The sequence below is a fragment of the Thalassophryne amazonica genome, chromosome 21 (assembly GCF_902500255.1).
Source record: "Thalassophryne amazonica chromosome 21, fThaAma1.1, whole genome shotgun sequence".
Classification (NCBI taxonomy): Eukaryota; Metazoa; Chordata; class Actinopteri; order Batrachoidiformes; family Batrachoididae; genus Thalassophryne; species Thalassophryne amazonica.
Window position 1 is genome coordinate 25370575 of NC_047123.1, and position 6777 is coordinate 25377351.

Below are 6777 nucleotides of genomic sequence, written 5' to 3' on the forward strand. Positions count from 1 at the left end.
ACACTTACACAGGACTGTACTGTATGTTACCCTGTAATATGATAACTAAGCAGAACACAGGATGCAAACGATACCTTTTTAAAACCCTGTTAACTCAAGCAATAATTTGCATCAGTTTTTTTAACCAGTATTGGAGCAACTTTAACTTTTGACCCCTGTTCAAACTGAAATTGACCTTTGTTCCCATTTTTGCTTTTTTAACCCGTATCATTCAATCATATATAGTCAAAACTATACAGTTTTGGAATGTTTATGATCAGACAAATAATATGGAATACTTTTTCAATACAATTGGAGTTTTTAAAATTTTGACCCCTTTGTAATTCTTCATTGACCCCTGTAGATCATTAGAAGTCAGCTCCACGATACCTCCATGTCTGAAAGTAAACATTCGTTCATTTCAAATATGTGTGCCAAATTTCATGGTTTTATCACAAACATGCACAGTTATTTGCCTATCAGATGCACTAGCTGGGTTTGTGACACATATATTCAGTTCTGCCTCCATGGGGAAATGAATGAATGAATGAATGATCACTGTGGCCTTGTAAAGTGGGACTCATGAGAGTGCATGTGTCTGCGTGCATGCTGCAGGATGCATCCTGGACAGGACACACCAATCTATCAGAGGACCCAAATTGCATTGTGTTTTTTTTTTTATTATATATTTTTAATTTATATCTTCTTCAGAATAATAAAGCATGCACCAAAACCTTCCACACAGAAAAAAAATCTTTTTTTTTTTTTTTTTTGCTTTACAGTTTATAAAGATTTATGCACTTTCATCCCTCCACACATGCCCCACAGGATGGCGCTCTCAAGCTATAATTGTAAGGTAAAATCACGCTTTCCCAGGACTTCATCTGCTCTGGAAATTCAAGAATAAAATCCCCTAAAAATAAATAAATAAATAAATAAATATCTTCCACCCTAACAACAGCAATAATAATAATAATAATAATAATAATAATAATAATAATAATAATAATAATAATAATAATAATAATAATAATACATCATTTTAGATGCAGATACACCCATAGGAGCAGTGCGGCACAAAGTGTAAATGGAAAATTTGACCAAAAAAATTGGGATTTGAGGTAGTCGTACTCCAAACACAGATATAAAACATTAGAATATCTTCTGGAAATCTGCTTTATTGGAAAGACTGATCTCCCAAAAATAGAAAAAAAAAAAAAACAAAAAACAAACAAAAAAAAACATAAGATATGCCAGGAAAGTGTACATAACCCCCCCAAAATGAACGAAATTTGACCTGGACCACATCAGTCTAATACATTTACACCTTTGCCTTTGACCTTGAAAAAAGTATGTTCCACAAAATCCATGAAAGGATTTTTAATATATGATCCGGGAGGTTATTAGGACCATTAAAAACTATGAAACATTACTTTTGCAATGTCTTTTGGTTTGGGTCATTTTTTGGGTTAGAATGACTCAAACCTTTTGCTTGACCGGTCAGTAATATGATGATGTACTGTGATGTCTTAAATCTGGTGTTCTCCACAGTGGTGTCTTCACTTGCTATTCATTGGACACTTTACCTCCTTTGTGCACACGCATGCACGTGTGTGGCCCTTGTACCAGTTTTGGTTTGGTATATTTAGAATGTGAGGGCAGTATGTCATCCGGTTCAACAAACCACATCAGAGCAAAATCTGCAAGTTGTGCTGCTTTTAGTGTGTGGGCTGGATGCACAGGAAATCAGAGTGGTCCTGAGCAGTGCTCTGATGTAGCAACTCCTGGTTCGATTCCAGCAAGATGCAGTCTTTGATTGAGGTGAATCTGGTGGGTGGATCCTGTTCAGGCTTAAAATGTTCATGGTGCCTTTTGAAAATGCAGAAATAATCATATGGAATCATCCACAGAGCTAAAGGTTCTTCACAGTGGCAGTTCCAAACATGTTTTTTATTTATTACCTTCACCAATGAACTTGGGCGGAGGTTATGTTTTCGCCCCTATTTGTTTGTTTGTCTGTTCTTGAACAGCCTGTAACCCACAATTTTTCATATATTGTTATGAATTTTTTTCAGAGGATTCATATCCTGATGGGCAAGAACTGATGCAATTTTCAGTCATAGGTCAAAGGTTAGGGAAAAAAAAAATCTATATCCTTTAACATTGAACGAATATTCAAAAATTCATAACTCTGTCAAAAAAGACTGAATTTCTTTCATATTTGAGAGTGTTATGTAGAATTGTATCCTTTATCAACTGGCAAAGTTTGATCCAGATCTGATCTGGGTTATAGATTTTGTGGCCATTTAAATTTAACATTAAAAACCCCATTTAATGTATATTTCACATTATATCTTAATCAAACGTGCTCCAATCACTCTTATATTTGAAAACGAGGTGCAGACTGGCATCCACTATCACTGGACAAAGTTTGATCTGGATCTGATCTAGATTGTGGATTTTGTGGACATTTGAATTTAAAATTGAAAACCCCATTATGACCTTTAATCAATCCATTTTAATCATGCTAACATGCTAAAACAAACCTGATATTGACAAAAATAAATGCATCCAGTCTTGTGTGAGTGGCAAGAACTTGCTCAGTTGACCCCAGTGCAGTGGATAAACGATAACTCATGGATGTTATGAAAATTAAAGAACGTGAGAGTGAAAACATGACAAATATAAATTTTGTAGTGGGATTAGTGAAATTCCTGCAAAGGCTGCAGCCCCATCCTAGAGCCGCCGATGGTTATTTCATTAGATACAACGATTGACATACCAGCAACATACAGGAATTACACTTAACCCAAATTGAGGCTAACTGATTATATTATATTCATTCATCCCTCCATCCATCTGTGCCAGTAGTTTGTTCTTTTTTATGTTGGCAACCATGGCAACTTGAATATACTGGGCTGTGGTTGCATATTTTATTTATTAAAAATATCTTCTTTATATTGACCATTATTTTGTGAGTCATATTTTATTTGCATTAGATCATGTTGTGAGATGTGTTTTCACTTTGAGATAAAAGAGTATATTTTTAAAAATGATTGCATGAAGAAGCTAGATTTTTTTTAAAATTTGGTTTGATGCCATAAAACAACAAAAATATGTAAAACTGAAAGAGTGGCAGAACTTTTTATTACATTTTTGTGGGCTGATTTTTGTTTATTTATGTAGAAAACATTTTAGGTGTGTAAAGAGATGAAAATATCAAATATTACACAAGAAAAAAAAAATGAGAGAAACATCTGAGAGACTGTTTATATCCATGTTTATATCCAATTCCACGCTTTCTGATCTGCTTTTACATCAGCCAGTGGCATTTTTGAAAGGGTAAATATTTCACATTTTCCAGCCCAGTAAATGCCAGAATGAAGCCGCCTGTTTTTCTTTTTGCCACCAATGCATCAGAGATATGTTCAGCCTGTGAATTATAGGGGAACACATTGTGGTGGGGGGCGGGGGGGATCCTCCAAACAAATCTCTGTAAAGGAAATTTCCTTCTGTAAGTAATATTCACAGCCAGCCACCTGAGACAAATCACTTTCCACATCGAGGACATCTGGTGCTCATCATTGTTTAAAAATGGCTTTTTCCATCCAAAATGATCTCCTCCTGTGGGGGTGGGGGGGGCTAGAGGTGGTCATTCCTCTCACATGCAGGCATTCTCCCTCACACGTACATAGATTTTTACTCACACATGCCTATATTGTTTTGTCACATACGGTACATGTATTCTTCACTCATACATTCATTGGCCACTTTATTAGGTACACCTTGCTGGTACTGGGTTGGACCCCCTTCTGTAGTCAAATCTGCCTTAATTCTTCGTGGCATAGATTCAGAAAGGTGTTACAAAAAGCCCTCAGAGATGCTGGTCCATATTGGCATGATGGTATCACACAGACACCCATTCAACCAGTCTGCCCATTCTCCTCTGACCTATGACATCAACAAGGCATTTTCCTCCCACACAACTGCCGCTCACTGGATATCTTCTCTTTTTCAGAACATTCTCTGTAAACCCTAGAGATGGCTGCGTGTGAAAACCCCAGTAGATCAGAAATTTGTGAAATACTCAAACCAGCACATCTGGCACCAACAACGATGCCATGTTCAAAGTCACTTAAATCCTCTTTCTTTCCCATTGTGATGCTACTTTGAAATTCAGCAAGTCATCTTCACCATGTCTAGATGCCTAAATGCATTGAATTGCTGCCACGTGATTGGCTGATTAGCTATTTGTGTTCACAAGCAATTGACCAAGTGTACCTAATAAAGTGGCCTGTGAGTGTATTTTCATATAATCTCACAATGACATACACATTGTGGACATATATTCTACCTCTCACATGCACACACGGTCAGAAATTGACAGAAATTTAACTCATCTGCACACGACGCATGTCTCCCTCCCTCCATCCCTATACCCCCCCCCCCCCATCTCTCCACTCCCCCCACCCTGGCTTCCTCCTTGCCACCTCGAAGGCAGCGCGGTTTTTACTGCTGCAGCCTTCAACCCCCAGGCTGGGCAGCGCGGGCCCTTCCTGCTGCGGCCTTCACCCACTTTGCCTCAATTCGGAAGACAGACTACTTCAAGTTCAGTGCACATAAACAATGTCAAATGTATATATGTTGTCTTTAACTTTGATGTGTGCCATTATTACGGTAAACAAGTAATAATTGTGGATTAATTGCTGTATCTTGTCTTGGGTAATTGGAGTGTAAACGTAATTGCCCTTTTTTGGGATCAATAAAGTTGACTGAAGTCTGAAGTCTGCACATATTTTCCCCTCACATATACATTTTGTTTCACGCATGCATAATCTTCCTCATTTGTATATATTCTCACGTTTATTCTCATTCACACACATGCGTACACACACCCATCCATCCATCCATCCATCCATCCATCCATCCATCCATCCATCCATCCATCCATCCATCCATCCATCCATCCATCCATCCATCCATCCATCCATCCATCCATCCATCCATTTTCTTCTGATTTATCCGGAGTCGGGTCGCGGGGGCAGCAGCTCAAGCAAAGCTGCCCAGACCTCCCGATCCACACACCTCCCCCAAGAGAGATGGGGAACCCCGGGGCCTCTTCGCGATGGGACGTGCCCGGAACACCTCTCCAGCGAGGCGTCCAGGGGGCATCCGGAAAAGATGCCCAAGCCACCTCAACTGACTCCTTTCGACGTGGAGGAGCAGCGGCTCCACTCCGAGCTCCTCCCGAGTGACCGAGCTCCTCACCCTATCTCTAAGGGAGCGCCCAGCCACCCTGCGGAGGAAACTCATCTTGGCCGCTTGTACTCGCGATCCCATTCTTTCGGTCATGAGCCAAATCTCATGACCATAGGTGAGGATCGGAACGTAGATCGATCGGTAAATCGAGAGCTCTGCCCCCCTACTCAGCTCTCTCTTCACCATGACGGTCCGATATAGCGACCGCATCACTGCAGATGCTGCACCGATCCGTCTATCAATCTCACGCTCCATCCGTCCCTCACTCGTGAACAAGACCCCGAGATACTTAAACTCCTCCACTTGAGGCAAGGACACTCCACCGACCTGAAGAGGGCAAAGCACCTTTTTCCAGTCGAGAACCATGGCCTCGGATTTGGAGGTGCTGATTTTCATCCCGGACGCTTCACACTCGGCTGCAAACAGCCCCAGTGCACGCTGAAGGTCCTGATATGACGAAGCCAACAGAACCACATCATCCGCAAACAGCAGAGACGAGATTCCATAAAAATAATGAACAGAACCGGAGCCCTTTGCTAAAGGCTATCCGGTCCCTGTACTACTGCAGCAGGAGCTTGGTTTGCATTGCCGGTAGTAAGTCAAACCTGTTTCCAGTGCACACTGGCCTCCGCCAGGGCTGCCCTTTGTCGCGTACACACACACGTTCTTTAAATACACGTTTATTGAGAACTATATGGGAGACAGGTATGTGAGAGGGAAAATACTGTGATCTTTCTTGCGAAAAGCTCCTCATGCATTTTCTCACTTCACTTTTGTGGGTTAGGACTGAAGAAATATGAAATAAGGGAAATGAGATGCACTTCGTCATTCAGATGAAGCCGCCTGCCATTCGGTCGGCATGTGTAACCAGGAAAATTACAAGCTTAGGACGAGTGGCTTTTGAGTGTATATTCTCCTCAGTGGTTTCGTAAGTGTATGCATGTGCACAAACTTGGGATGACTAAATGTTTATGGGTGACAAAGTGGTTTATGGACTGTTTCTGCAGCAGCACAATACACACAGTGTACAGTCTGAAAGCAATATCACTATATTGAAAGCAATATCTATCTATCTATCTATCTATCTATCTATCTATCTATCTATCTATCTATCTATCTATCTATCTATCTATCTATCTATCTATCTATCTATCTATCTATCTATCTATCTATCTATCTATCTATCTATATATATATATATATATATATATATATATATATATATATATATATATATATATATATATATATATATATATATATGCTTGGGAGATTTTGGCTTCTGTTTTGTTGGATTGTGAACCAGCATTTGCCAAAAATCAATGACCTGATTTTTATCAAACCTGGCTAATAGATTAGTGGGGCAGATATGTGAAAAAATGTGAATTTTAGGCTAAAAAACACAACATTTTGCACAGACATTGTTTGATATATATATATATATATATATATATATATATATATATATATATATATATATATATATATATATATATATATATATATATCATGTAAAGGTCAAATTGAAATACATGTTTT